The sequence below is a fragment of the Phlebotomus papatasi genome, chromosome 1, assembly GCF_024763615.1.
Source record: "Phlebotomus papatasi isolate M1 chromosome 1, Ppap_2.1, whole genome shotgun sequence".
Lineage (NCBI taxonomy): Eukaryota > Metazoa > Arthropoda > Insecta > Diptera > Psychodidae > Phlebotomus > Phlebotomus papatasi.
Window position 1 is genome coordinate 75,857,542 of NC_077222.1, and position 16,154 is coordinate 75,873,695.

The 16,154-nt window shown below is 31.6% G+C and overlaps 1 protein-coding gene across 2 annotated transcripts in view; it reads left to right on the forward strand.

The window, feature by feature from the left end:
• The window catches only part of LOC129803429 (extracellular serine/threonine protein CG31145), a 90,038-nt gene that overhangs the window by 3,057 nt on the left and 70,827 nt on the right, over positions 1-16,154 (forward strand). The window contains exon 1 of one of the 2 annotated variants that reach the window (XM_055849998.1): positions 1,860-5,890. The exons of the other annotated variant lie outside the window; for it this stretch is intronic. The gene's annotated coding sequence lies outside the window, so the exon portion shown is untranslated. Of the gene's footprint in view, positions 1-1,859; positions 5,891-16,154 lie in introns of those variants that run through there. 2 annotated transcript variants of the gene reach the window in all.

Sequence of the window (16,154 nt, forward strand, 5' to 3'; positions counted from 1 at the left end):
TTCAAATCATATAATCATAAAAAAAAATTATGATAAGGATAAGTCTTGAATCGTGAGCTCTACCCTTTTTTCGTCTTAAGAATTAAATAACTTTATCCATCCAAATTAACAATGTGAAACAAACTTTTAGAAAATACCTTCTATCTCAAAAGATTGAGCATTCAACGAAGTGTTATTCATTCGTCCGCTTATTATTTGTGATACCTTTTTAGATTGTACAAGTTTTCTTTTTTTATTAATTCCTACTGCTAATGTGAAATCATCCATGACGGATTTTCTTGGGCAAGAATTTCGATAAGAACATTGATAACATTATTCAAAACAAACTTTCTCAAAAAAGTTAATAAGATATCGAATGATTCAGAAATGTGTGAATGTCTTTATTTATTTAGTTGTTTTCTGTTCAAAACTTCCGTATTTTCAGACATTCGAATAAATTACCATTGAGATCATTTCGAAAGCTCTTGAAAGACTATGACACCTGTTGACCTCTTCGATTTTCCCTAATTTCTCTTTCTCGACTTGGCAGCAATTTGCCCTTAGAACTTTCTCGCATTTGATGTCTTACATTTCACATTTTCGCATTTCTGTGTCGCTTCTGTCCCCAATTTGCAGACTGGTTCGACCCCAACAAGAAGCACAATCATCAAACACCAACGTTGTATTTTTTGGTAATTTTCCGTGGCAAAATATTATAATAATACAAAATTTGCTCAATAAATTCTTTACAGTGTTTTATAGGCCATTTAGAAAGAAGTCTCATTTTTTATCTTAGTAAATTGTGTCTAGTCGTAAAGGATAATTAATTCCCTAAGACAACAGTAAGTCACTTCCGCTGATGTTAGATATAGTGCAAAATTAAAGTATATTTTAGGTATATTAACCCTCATATCTGGAGGTGTTTTTTTTTTTCAGGGTAATTTAGTGCGGGTCTAAATGTTGATAAAAAACGTGCTATTGAAACAAACAATGAGACACGTATTATATTCCTATTATACTGTGTTAATATTTTCACGTGTGATTTCCCATGTTTATTTGCCGTGTTAAACTATAGAGTTTTAGTTGTCTCACTTTGACGAACAAAATAGTTACAAATGTGAAGTTCGATGGGGAAGTACCACTTTGATTTTAGTTGTTCAGCAATTAAACGGTACTTAAATTCAATGCTATTATCTCTATAAATCATATTGCATCTTTTAGAAATTTCAATTAATGTGAGATGTCTTATCTTATTTAAAAATCCAACATGTATTGCAATCATAAATTTTACCAGAATGTGTTCTTTAACTCTTAATTTTATCGTAATGAAGTAGGTACTAAATCAGTTTATTTATTACGAATATGTTATAAACTTGAATAGGCAGGCAATGAATAGAATATCAGGGAGAGCGAAGGTAAAGAAAATATTTTTCCACTATGATAAAATTTGTTACTTAATAAACCGATTTAGAATCAATACAAAAAGGCTCTCCAAATATTATATTTCCAAAATACCGAGATATATTTTTACGATAAAACAAATGTGTCAATTTGAAATCTTCTATAATTCATAAATCTTTCAAGTATTATCTAAAATTTTCTTAACAGTTTGAGAAATATGTTTTTCTTTGTTCTTTTATAGAATAATAAATATCGTTACTTCGTCTTTTTTCAATAATGTCAAATTCGCAAAGTTGCACTAAAATTAAGCTCATTAAAAAATTGGAAGATGATAATGCTGTTTCAACACAATTTAAAGATAGTTGAATATCTCGCCATATTTTTCTTAAAATGTTTTAATTAGTCTTTGTTTTTCGTTTTTTTTTTCGAAAAAGCATTAAATAAACTTTTATATGTTATTATATCCATTGATATAATATATCTATTGATCATCAAATTTAAGGCGACGGTGACCGCAAAAAATATTACACGCTTGAATTTTAACTCAATTGTATTTCTGAAGAAACATCGTGATTAACTAAAATTTCTATAATTTTTTTCATAATTTTTTGCTTTGGTCTTAGTCAAATTTTATTCTCTTTAGTTTATCTATCTTGTGAAGATTTATGTGAATGCATAACTTTTCAATACTTTGCTACTGTAACGTGTTATTGTTAACTCCTGTTTCATTTCTCATAATTAAGTCACGGATCAAAGGTTTAACCGCAAATTTATTTAATGAAGTATGATCTTGAAAATTGAGTACACCCACGTCCGGTTTTCCACAAAGTTTATGTCATTTTTGTCGTAAGTGACAAATTAGATAAAGTCTTGAAAACAGTCCATATCAACTTCTAATTTTGCCGGTTAATAAAAAGTTTGATATCATCTTCTAAAAGTGACAGTCTTGTCCTCTGGTTACTCATATATTTTTTCCGGCTATTTATTTCCTCGAATTCATATTTCACGCACTTTTTTTATCACCGACAATTGAACATAATGAGCGATAAAACATAATGTTTCCCATACTAAAAAATTTTGTGGTTAACATTGGAGGAAATTTTTGGTTAATAAAATACAAAATACTCTCAAAATTCAATAAAAATTATACTCAAACAATAACCACAAAGTTCAACTTCTCCGAAAATTTCTTAGCACAGTTTCCTAGCAAATCATTTCAGTGTCTATATGGTTAAATGATAGCAACACACACGCTTATCAATAGCTTATCTAATGTTTTGCCCATACAGCATGAAAACCACAAAGCACACATCTGCCTTATGAAATTGAGTCTCTATCTCGATTAGAAGCAAAAATATGTTAAAAGTGTGTTGAATGGCATAACTTGTTAGAATTTATAAAATTTTACACTTCACCAATGAAATGCTTTAATTGGTAGAACAAAAAAAAATAATTGCTGGAATAAACCTTGAACTGGTGTGGGATGATTTTTTCAGCTAGTTAATTTGACACGCTCTTGCTTTTATATTGACTCAACTGCATGATCAAAGTGTATGATCAGCTAAAAAATGCTAAAACCTTTTAATTTTTGAATTCAATGCGTCATGGTGTTATTCAGCATCTTTGGGGTTTGCGTATGTATGTTTTAATCAGGTGTCAAATATTCTGAGAACTAGAAGAAATTTATTTGTTGAAATAGATTCTAGAAGATAGCTCGTTAAGGTGTCAAAACATTTAACAAGAAGTAGCAGTGAGTTTTTTTATTAAGAAAACCGTAAGATTATATTTTTCTTCAGTTCGATCAGATTCTCTAAAGTATTTCTGTGTGTTTGAAATTTTTGTCCCATTGATTAATAAAAAAAAAAACAAAAAAAAGACGAAACATGCTATAAAACATTTAAATTATCATTTCATTTTTTGTGTTGTCCACAGAGCAAGAAACTGGTGTCAAATTCCTCTCACCTTGATGGTGACATTCAAAATCCTCCATAAGAAATTCTACCCAACGAAACGTGCCAATGTATGGAAGTTGCAATGCTATGCCAGCGTATTGTTGATTATTCCAGAAACTTGATATTTTGCCAAGTTCACATTTATAGCAATCTTATTTCGTCTTTTGCATTTTTGTTGCATTTGAAGTTGCATTCTTAAATGAGTCGTAAAAATTTTTTCATGTTTTATTGATTTTGTATTACTTTGGTTTTTTTACTGCTCGAATTCTACTGGGAGAGCAGTATACCATTTAAGTCATCGTTGTAAAGTAAAAGGTTAAAAAGGCTCTAAAGAGCGTATTTATCAACTGAATGGGATTATGTTTGAATTCGTTAAAAAGGTTTTGGAATTTCTGACAACTCTAAATCGATTTTACATTAATTTGACATGTCTAGTTTGGATATTTCTTGAAAGTTTCGTATGTGTAGAGTCAAGTATATGCGGTTACACTGAACTAAATAGAAAGTTTTGGTTATGAATCGTTAAATTTTCTTTATCCAAATATTCATACTTCTAAATTATTTTGGATGATTATTCAGGAATTTATAAATTGTGGTTATGTATCAGTAAACTTATAAGTAAATTGCTTTCCCAATGCAACGCCCTGGAAAGATCTTTCTTAATAGAGATAAACGAAGCGAATTTACTTTTGAGGTATAGGGGTATAGCATTTCTCGTTCATATAGGCTTTCAAGTCGAATAGGTCATGGCTTACCCGGTTTTGAACGATTTTATAGGTTAGGCAACTGTGCAGATTTTGCTGAAAGTGATTTTTTTACCAAATTCATCTTGTACTTTAGTGGTGAACTTGAGATAATTTCCCAATTGGTTAGTTTGAAAGCAGGATGTAACACAGATGTGTAATCTAGTCCCTAACTATAAGACCTACGTCATGCTTGGTAGCTTGAGTCGTCCGAAGGTAGCGCACCTTCTCCTCTATGTGGAGATTTTTGGTTGAAAATTATCTTTATTAGTGTTATAAATAGAAAACCGGGAATGATAATACAAATCAGTCTTATATAATCCGGAAACTATTATAATTACAACCATTACAACCTAATTTACGTAAATTATGTGTAAAATAAAATTTAGGACCAGAAAATGGCGGAAACGGCATAAGTGAATCAATGCATCCTCTTTTATAAAGGCTCCAAAAACATATTTGTGCTTTTCTCAAAAAAATCTTTATAAGGCACACTTAGTACCTTTAAAATAGATCTTTCAAGAAAAAAAGTTATAGGAATTAGATCATGAAATATTGAATTCCTTGTACAAAAGTGCAAAGCATTGGGTCACTTTTGCCAGGCACTACAAAAGTCACGAATTCTAGCACTTCGCAAAGTTGGGATGCTTTTACACCTCTTTCTGTTATGTATTTGAATTAAACAAACATGTATTCTATGTATACGATCATTAACAAATGCATCTGAAGATCACAAAAATACCACATTAGTGAGAGATACTTTCTCTCTCAATCGTCATTAAAGATTCTTCAGCACACTTGACGATCCTCATGCGATCACGACGAAATTTTCCCATTAGCAAGTTCATCGTCCACCAAAAGCGTATGTACAAAGAGATGGCCCGAGGGAAAGATCTTCACACACGAAAAAAAAACACTTGATTGTTTTTATCATGAGCTTGGCACTTTATTTTGGTGTGTGGGTTTCAAAAATAACACTTGAAATTCTTTTTAATAATAATTTTAAATTCATAAGATAAGGCCCTTAATAAGGCTTGATGGACTAACGTCTCACAATATAGAGATTACTTTTGATAATTAATTTTTATAACGCTTATATTCTAATTAATTCCCCATCTGGCATCTGTGCTAAGACGTTCGTGCCAATTGTTATGCGTACTTTATACGATCATCGGAAAAAATGAAGGAGGCAAGCTAAGCAAGAGTGGGAGAATAGGTAGATCAGCTGAATCTTACACTATACACACGTATGATCATGGTGTATGATGAGACTCTATTCTCAAAAGACGCGAAATGTGAGACTTGGTGTTCGTTCAGTTCTTACTGAATATCGCCCCGAGGCGGTTCACTCTAGAAATCGGTTTTTTTTTCATCTCTGCGGAAAAATATTCGTGGCGCAATTTAAGTTCCTCTTCACAAAAAATTCGAAAAAAACAAGAAAAACAAGAAGCAATAAAATTAAATAGCATAGAGGAAAATTATCACATTTTGGCCTTCGTGGCAATTGTGTAGAATTGATTTGTATGATTAATTTTCGGAATTTAGTTGGTCATCAAAGTTGTTTTGTTGTGTGAAAAATTACTGATTTGTTCATGGAGATTTTTCTCACCTTTTTTGTGTGCGAAACATTTGTGAAAAACGTTTAGAAGTAATTTGGAAATGTAAAATATGCAAAGGTGACAAAAATAGCTTGGTGTTTATTTGTCTGAAGAGATTGTGCAAAAAGTGTTGAGAAAAAAAAATTGTGATCAAAAGTGTTGGTCTTTCATCCTTAAACTATTTTTGAACGCGATCCCACTCAATCACGAGCATCTGGTAAAAAAGCAATTCTCTCAATACATCAGCTACAGATTTAAACAATTTCAATTTCGTTTGTGGCTTCAATCATCTCGATTTCGATTGCACAATTTTTCTTCGTGCTCGTATCTCCAGATTGTAGCATCTAAATTGCGCAAAAACACGCACATATATACAAACAATGTTAATAAAAAAAATGATACACTCTGTTGATAGTTCCTGAGGGAGTCACAAAAAAATCAGTGGGTATTGCAGCTTGTTGAATTTAACATAAAGTACACAAACTGTGGAAGGCACAGAAATGAATTAACTTCCGGAAGTGACTGTTTGAGAATACAAAATGCCACAGAAGCGACCCATGTGTAATCTGCACTTCAATTGTTGGCACACTCATTCGTGCGTATCTGGCAGTATTCGAAATTCTTGTGGAAAAACCACGAAAAAAATGGAAAACTATTCTGAAAACTGTCTATTCCATAGGCTTTCAATTTATCCTCAGCTAAACTGACGATTCAAAATTAATTCTTTTGGTTAGAGATAAATGGCCTTAGGCCTTTAGGAGATACAGTAACTAGGCGTGGGCAACCACACACATCGCGTAAAAAATTGGTATTGTCACTGTGATAAAAGGTACCAAGTTCATAAAACTATACTTAATTAATCATCAGATTTAAAAATATTCTAACTCACATGTGAACCTCTTACAGCTTAGTGAAATTGTAATTACCATTTATCAACTTGCTGGAAAGTGTGAGACAAATTAGCAATAAAATTTGAATAGGGGAACGGAGCGGTATTTCCTACAGGTTCCATATTATCAGCACTAATGTTTTGACTTTGAACCGTCATATTTTTAATAACAAATTGAAAGAAAATGTTACTTCCTTTTCAGAAGTATTATTGTTCAGAACTTTGTAAATTAGTTTATCATTTTTTCCTCTTAAATAATTCCTACATTTAAGGCTCATGTGAAGTGATTAGAAACATAGACAGGCTGAAGTCATCACTTATGGATATTATACACTTATGGACAGCTAACAGTATTCTTCAATTTTTAACTAAAACAAAATTTCCTAAAATCACAAAATCATCAATTACATCATTAAGATGTCAATTTTATATTTTTTCTAAATCTGTTTTGGATAAAAATTTAAATTTTCTGCAAATTTTTCATAAGTGTATAACGCCCATAAGTGATGAGTCCACCCTATTATTTCGTGTGAAATATCGATCACCAAATTATCAAAATCTCTTACCTCTTCATATTTCCTCCACAACTCCTCATCTCGAAGATGTGATTCTTTTCGTTCCTCTTGCGTTGCACAACTTGAAAAACAAAAAAATGAAATTTTCAAAAACAGAAGATGTGCGATAAAACAAATATTAATTTATTTGTGAACCGCTGAGTAAATTATCTATTTTTACATAAAACATATAATACACTAGTGAAAATTTCATTGTAGATCTAAAAAAAAACTAATCACTATTTGGAATCATGTCTAATTTGTAACTTTGAGATTTTCTAACAGTTTTTAGGTGGCAAAAGGTAAAAACAACGAAGAAGTACATTCGAATGTAAAGTCTTGTACTTCTTCGTGGTTTTCTTTTTCGCTTTGATCATCTAAAACAGTGACAATATCCCAAAATTCCAAAGTAGACATTATTTTTTTATCGTATCGAGTTACACAACGTAATCATTGTTACAATGTCAATTTTCGTAGTGGAAAAATCTGCTAAGTCCATTGTAAACTGTCCAAGAGCACCTTCACGTGGTGTGGATACTTCTTCCTTACTCCCGGAGTTATTGGATGAAGACGGAGTATTATAATTACGTTAAATGTAAAAATTAGATAAATCACACATTCAGATCTTTGCACCGAGCGGGACTCGAACTCACAACTGTGAGAGTCGAGTCAGAGATCTCATCCGCCCAAGAGCCACCGCTCTTGCCTATTGCCCCACTGAGATCCCCAAATAGATAGAATCGAGTAGATAGAATAGACACGATTCCGTATTACCCCACTTCAGCTAAACAAGACTTAAAGAACAAGAAAAATTAAACAGATTTTGTATTCTAAAAAGAATACATAATGCAATACATAATACATAATGCAAAGAAATGCATTATTCATTTTAACCCTTTAACTACGAGATACTTTTTACGAACTGAAAATCAACAATAAAAATTAAACTGAGAAACATAATCAATGATAAGTCTTACATCTAATCTTGGAAAATCCAACAGAGTCTGATTCGATGCATTTTTTACCTCTACGAGCGGTAGGGACAAAAATAGACCAAAACTTTTAGTATTTTTTCTGGCAATACCAAATTTTTAGTCTAATGAAAAATATTACGTATGAGTATTGTAGTTTTTATTGCCAAAACGGTCTTGCTTTAAAAAAATTGGAAGTATGAAAAATAAATAAAATCAATTATGAATTTGAGAATTTAAAAATTCGCCATTTTTTATCTTAAATATTTACTGCATAGCAAATAGCTAGAGACTTGCAAAAAATATTCTAGATTCCTTCAACCTTCTACTTTACTATTATGTACGGACATACGAAAAAAAAATTACTTTAGGTAGTTAGAAAAAATTATTTTCTTTATGGGACACCGGTGTCCCAATCGTCCTTAAAGGGTTAAACAATTTATTTGTAATTCAGTCGAAGAGTCCGATATTGCAAGTTACCCGAATTAATAATCCAACACGCCACAATAAAACTAAATTTTATTGTTAGAAAGTCTTACAATCCGACTTCAAAAATTATAGCACGGTTAGGCTTTTATAACTGCAGTTTTAAGTCTATATTATTTATTTTAATTATTTGTTTTCTAACAACTTATTTAATAAAGTTACAGTGTGACACCATGAGTGTCCTTCAATACTTGGCCTTTACCGTATTATTTTAGACTTTTTTTATTTTTTTTTCTAAATTTTTACATATTCACAAAAGAAATTTGAAATCTTACTCAGCTGTGCTACAAAAACGAACTTAACAAATAGAACTAGAACTTTTCGTAAAGATTTTTCCTAGGCAACTCGTACTCCTTGGACGCAATAGACTGATCAGTTGCAGTGCCCAGGCCTGTTTTATGATCGAAGATATTAAGCAAATAGCTACTATCTTCAGTTTGAGCAGCAAATGTGCTAATTGCATTTGCTTTGTGTCTGCATACATTGCAAATGTCGCACTACTGTGTGGCGTTTGCAACGAATGCAGACACAATGCAAATGCGGTTAGCATAGTTGCTGATCCAACCGACGACGATATACTGAGACTATGTTTTGCACCAAAGATACATAATCAACATGTGCAATAAGATTGAACTTTGCGAATAGATTTGTAGAATTTCTTACTACACAAGTATGATAAGCCGAATTTAATGAATAATTAAATAATTTTTCTCATTTTCTTTTATTTACTTCCTTAATTTTGCGAATCATATAAAATCAAAATTGTAAAATCTCAGGATCATTGTCTAAATTTTTGAGTGATTTCTACGTGTGTCACGAGATGAAGAAGTTGCAATTCATATTAAATCCACGAACATGGCTATCATGTGGCTGACGATTTATTGTTGAGAGAATTTCCTCAAGCTGAAGGTCACGGTAAAGTTGTTTACCAATATGTGTGGTCATCGCTTTTGAGACGCACTTATTCTCCCACTATGTAGTGTATCAGTGGGAAAACGTAATACTTTGTCGGAATTTCCGATGCAGTTGCAGTGAACAGAAAAAGAGTGACATTAATGCTTCTTGCGCCTGCATATTGCCATAAATTAATATGTTTCTGTTTTTTTTTCTTTTTTTATGATGGGCTCAATCGATGAGGCAGATTAATTTTTTTTGCTCTGGGAATTTGTCACAGGGTTAATCTCACGCCTTGTTCCACTTTTCAAGTTTCAATCAATTGGATAGAACGCAGGAAGTTTCATCCAAGCAAGAAATGTAAATGAGATTTATAGTTCTAAGTTCTAAATAAATTACGAAGAGTTGTAAAATTTATGAAATTTATCTTTAGTGAAATCTCAAAAAGGGTGCCTTCCATTTGGTATTTCTGAATATTCTAATACTAAGCATTAATACCGTTAAAGGGCTACCGATTTTAAATTCAAATGTCAAAGTACCCATATTATATTCTTTAAGATTCCCACACCCAAGTCTAATGAATTCAACGATCAAAATTCTTTAGTGGAGTGGTTTAGAGGAAAAATTCCAAGCCCCGAGCCAATCATTTAAATTAGACTCAAACATATGGTGATAATTTCCAAATGCATCTACAGTTCTCGACAGTTTAGGCACCCAAGAGTGTTCGCAAGAATGAGTTCTTGCGGAGGTAAGGCATTTGATATAAAAGGTGTTCAATTAATGAGAAATTTGCATTGGTATTCACATGTGTGATATTTTAAATTTAAATTTTTGCGAGATATTACAATCAAATTAGTTTTCTTTTTTTCGATTTTCTCTTCAGTTATTCCCAATCGGTTCAGCAAATCCTCCAATAAATTTAATTATTACTAACCTCAATAAAGCACTTAACTCATCCACAGAAGACTCACACTCCCATTCCGATTAATTGAATATAATCATTATAAAGTATTGCTTTCTGTATTTATTTCTTTTTCACTAAATACTGCACTTGAACTTAATGAGTAATTTACTGTGCCGAATGTTTAAGTTAAAGGAACAACAGAGGCAAATTTGCTGTTAATTTACTTCCTCTTAGTCTTGAAAATGAAACGTATTATTAATCAGCTCATAATTATTCGCTTGAACCGAATAATTATTGTGGGAAATAATACTGTTGCAGGCCTTCCACATTCTTCTTTCCCAAGATCATGGAACAGTCTGAGATTGATGGACTACTGAAGATGTTTTTTTTTTGTGGATGTCCTCGTGAAATCTACCTTGAACTCTTCAGAGGAAACGTCCTTCCTGGAAATAGAGTATTTCTTGTTTTCAAAAAGACCGGAAAAGTTTCTTATCTTCTAGTTAATCGAATAACGAAATTCCAACAAATTTTGTTGTAATGACATTTTCAGAATTATTCTAATATTCGTTTTTTGCTGATTATTAAAATTGCTTTCTATACTTTTAAAACATGTTTAACGAATGTATAATCTTGTAAAGAATTTTAATTAGTACTGTTTTTTTTTTCTCTTAGTATAAATTTTTTTTCGCAATATTCCATTGAAAAATAAAACTTTCAGGGGCATAGAACTCAAGTGGCCAGCGGGAGAATAAGCTAATCAATGATGCATTTGTTACGCACGAGACGCGTCTAATTGACTGCGCTTGTGTGTAGATTTTTTTTTCTCCATATGAGCATTTAGAAGTTTGAACAGAACAAAACATGTGCTAGATTATTTTACATTCATTCTCTCTTGAAGATTAATGATCCTTGACCTATTTCCCATTCGCTTTTTTTTTGGCTACAGTCCCGAAAAAATAGTCAATTTTTCTCTTGTCTTGCATTTGAGATTCAAGATGCTGATTACAGGGTTAATTTTCTCAACAGAGATGATCTTCTACTTATGACTGACTTGTTCTAATATTTTTGTGGTTTTCTTGCTTCGCTGAGCTTCTCTTTTTTTTTACAAAAATATACCAGCAATTTGTTAAATACTTGTTATACCATAAGCCGAGAGTTTACGTATACGTAAAGTATACTTAAGATTGATCATGCGATGACTTCTGTTTTGGTATCCGAGTCATGAGGAACATGGAAAATCACGCGCAATTTTTCACAGAAGGTGATCACTAAAAGATATGAAGGAAAGAGAAATAGAGAAAAGTTTATATGTGACATATTCGTCGCAGCAACGCCTGTTTTCACGGTTAAGTGCATACAAATTGTAATTAAAGCAAAAAAAGCTACTGGTAATTATTGCAACATAATTCCTATGTAGTTTCTTGTATTAGTTTCTCGAGTGTCTCGATGCGTGTACTTTGAGGAAGTTTTCATGTGTTTTTTTTTTTATTGCGTCAAATATAGTAGAAAATTTTTCCCAAGTTCCACAAAATTCCATATTATCGATAAAGTGCAATAAAACAGAAAATTTAATAAATTTCTCGGAAGTTTTGTGACTGAACAACGGACTCTTGCAACACCTTTCATAGTTGGATAGGAGGAAATGACACCCATTTGAAAAATATTGCAGTGACATCAATGTTTCGTCCCGTCTGTTGAGATAATTTCAGAGAAAGAAAAACACAAATAATACTCTTGGGATGAAATTGTGGGTAATTCTATCAAATAGCCCCATCATCACGTTCTCGTGTCTTAAAGCTTCTAAACATTTATACTCTCGGCACGTGCTTTTCCATGAAATTTTTGCATAAACTCTTATAACTCTAAATGTTTTTGACTTTAATTTTTTTTAACCATCCAACTCTACCAACGTTTATTTTTCTTGCATTATATAGTCTATATTTGCCAATCAAATATTTGCACAAGGACTGTTTGTGATGGCTGGCGCAATTTTATGTTTGTTGAGCATCTCAGGAAAACAAAACAAAAAAAAATACGCAACAATAGATACAAGTGACCGGAAGGATTAATAAATGAGTCACTGCGCCTGAGTCTGACATATTTAAATGTCAATTTATAACCTCCCTCCACCCAATTTACCAGCAATTTTCACAAGGGAAACAAAATTTATATATTGTAGATTTCTTTTCACTCCCCTCAAACTATACAATTAATTAAAAATCAATAAAGATTAATTAACACTGAAAATTAATATAATGAAATGAATACAAACTCATATTCATTAAACAGTTTAGTAATTTTATTTAACAAACTTCTAAATTAAGTTTTCACAATTTTATCCTATCACAATGTTTATTTATTTAATTAATATTCTCAAGTGCGGCACACTTTAGAAATTTTGAACTGAGAATAAATCTGGTGTTGAGATGAAGAATTGCAAACCTCCCAATTGAGAAGTAATTGAACTTCCGTGTCTTGTAAATCTCGCTCTTCAATCCATTAATCCGAGTCACATGCTCAATATATAGTTTTATTTTTAGATCACGCCAATTGTGCGCTCTTTTTATATATGTACACTGCACATACACATGTTCAGTATAATTCAATAATAGTTATGCCACCCACTTCAACTCCCTCAGCGGTCGTTTAATACTGTTCCATTTCAATTGCTGCAGCTCTTCTCAAAGTTTTGCATTTTGATATATCCCAGAATCACTTTTACGAAGAGATTACTTCAAGCAGAGAAATGCATGACCAACTGACGCGGAAATAATTTAGTATAGCAATTAAGAAATTGCAATTAAACTTTATAAGATCGAGCGGGGGTTATAGAAGCACTTAACAGCGATATAGTGAGTAAATTAGTTTCCAAATTTTAGGTTCTATAAGTGAATTAGAAAGAGTTATCATCAACTCTAATTGAGAAGTTAAATTTCAGCTTTATTTAACAAACAATTTAATGTTTGAAACACCAATTTGAAAAGAAAAACTAAAATTTTATTTCGTGATATTAATTGTTTAATAGTATAAAACCAACTTTATCTGAAATAAATTAGAAAGACTTGAGGATGAAATAGGGGAGAGTGGGAATACATTTTAGTTGGGAATTTTGATGGTCACGAACTTTTTCACTAAAATGAAAATAAGGTGAAGGATTAAACTTACTAATTTACACTGCAACCATAATCATATACACAAATTCAGATAAGGACTATTTACTTTATTGAATTTCTTCTATCATATTGGAGTCGAAAAACTACATAATTTTCATCATGAAAGTTATATGCTTCTCATCGGTGGCAGCCACAATCCCGAAAGCCAAAATACCGAAAGCCAAAATCCTAAACGCCAAAATCCCGAACGCCAAAATCCCGAAAAAGCTAAAATCCCGAATGTTCAAAATCCTGAAAGGGATAAAATTATATGGAGGAAAATGTTTAGGAAAATGTATTCTAAAGAATTTCATGTTCACGCTGCTGCGCTTGAAATCCTAAAAGAACGATTTCTACGTGCTTGAATAACTTAATAAAAAAAACACTACAAAAAGTAATTCCTCGTCTTGTGTGAAAATTCGTAAAATAACCACTGATCTTGAGCAAAATGATCTGTTTTGGTGAATCAATAATTGCAAAACTTTTTTTTATGTTCCTCAACAAGAAACTCTATGGGTTGCCGACTTTATAAACAAATATTTTTAAAAAAAACCAATAAATAAAGTGGATTTTTTTGACTAAAGACCTTTCTTTTGATAAAGTTTTCTTATACTGTATTAGTTTTTCAGGTTTACCTTTTAACTAAATTTATATTTCATCTAAAATATTACACAGTAGTAGATCACAAAATTAAGACAATTACAAACCGATTAAAATATTTGAAGAATACTTGCCCCAATCGGTTGAGAAATAAGTGTGATTATGAAACAGTCACACCTATAATGCTTTCTAAAGCTGATTAACATGTAACTTCTAGAAATTTTTAAAATTAATATTTCAAGGATATTTTCGTTTAAAGACGCAAAATTATTCTATAGACAACATACGAATCACATCAATAAAAAGAAATCATGAGACATATTTTCTAGATATCTCCAAACCATGTACGTGATTTTAATAATGAAGGAGAATACTGAAAAACAAGATGATGACCTTTTAGTGGTAGATTTAGTTGGGGATCCCCTGAAGAACACAAGTCGCTATTTATTTCTGGGGTTAGATTAGAGCAATAATAAATTACACTTAAAATTGATAATTTGCATATCATGTATAGTCCTACTCTCCCCTATCCGAAATTTCTACAAGATTAATGAAAACCTAGCTCAAGAAAATAGAATTTTAATCTAACCAAATTAACCTATAAAAGCTTTTTTGAGTTTGATATCAAACTGTATATTTCTCATTAAACCATATAAGAAAAAATATAACCTTAAAATAAATTGCAAAACTTATCTTGAAAATGTCTAGCTTGATGGTCCATCAAAGTCTATAAAAGATTTTCCATACTAAAGAAAGTAGAACCAACAAGATTAATGAATAATTTATTGTTTATACTATCTTTAATCACCAAAAAGAGTGACAGATAAATAGCCCGTTATTTTTTGTCAAACTAGATGAGTGTCAGAACTACAAAATCTTCCCAGAAAACACTTAATGTAAATCGTTATTGTGGTGAGGACAATTCATTACACATATCATGGGAATTCCAAAATATTTTGAACTTTATGTCCCGGTAAATCCCACCAGAAATCACTGCTCCAATGCTATAACCTTGAAGGCGGTTAATGCCAAAATCAAAATAACGACACGGGTTGAATGCAGAGGTAGAAAGGTGTAGCTTGAGTATGAATACTAAAAAAAACACCTGTAATTGAAGCACACAGCAAAAAAACTCGTCTCGACGCCGTGAATTTTATCGAAAGCGAATTGCTGAAAGATGTATGTAATATGTGTGAATTGGCCGAGAAAGAAAAAAGATGTAAGAAAAAAATATTGGTAGAATTATCAAGCAATAAAAGTGGTTTAAACACGTTTTCAGTGTTTTGTGAGCCGAGATTTTTACCGAGGCAGCAAAATGCAAGAAATAATCTCTAAAAGCACGTATTAATATGGCAACATCGATGGCAGATGACTCAAAACCAGTTGCAGAGTGACTATTTTAGATCGGTCACCATAACACTGTGGTTGACTCTGATTTTAACTAGCGGTTAGCCGTACAGCTATTGATACTTTCGATTCAAAGACAGAATTTCTGTGTCCACTTCACAGATCCCACGAAAAGTTTCTGAACACATCTCAATGGTCAGCTTTTGAAAGTTTTTATACAGATCGAACAAGAATGTGATCACAGTCACTTCAATTGACGTATTTTACAGTGCTTTGTGCATCTTTCATGAAAATTGTAAATTTCTCCTATTGGCCAATAGTTTTAAAATAGCAAAAAAGCGAAACGTTCAGATAAGCAAGAGAATACACCTATAAATATCATTACAAAAAATCGAAAGTTCGATTTTCGTTTTCACTTTCAATTGACTCGGTAATTTCTAGCATTGCAGAATTTTTTTATCCATGATTTATTGTTGTATATCAATTAAATTATATTTATATAATTTTAATTTGGTGTAATATGGAGAATATTTCCTCTATATGTTCAGTGATATGTAACTTTAAAAATCTATCTTGAAACCTATTTGAGGTAGTGTAGATCGTGATAGTTGTTCTTAAGTGCTTGGGAAACAAGTTTCTCAAGTAATGTTCCATGTGATGATGTCGTAAAAAGCTTGCTGAAGA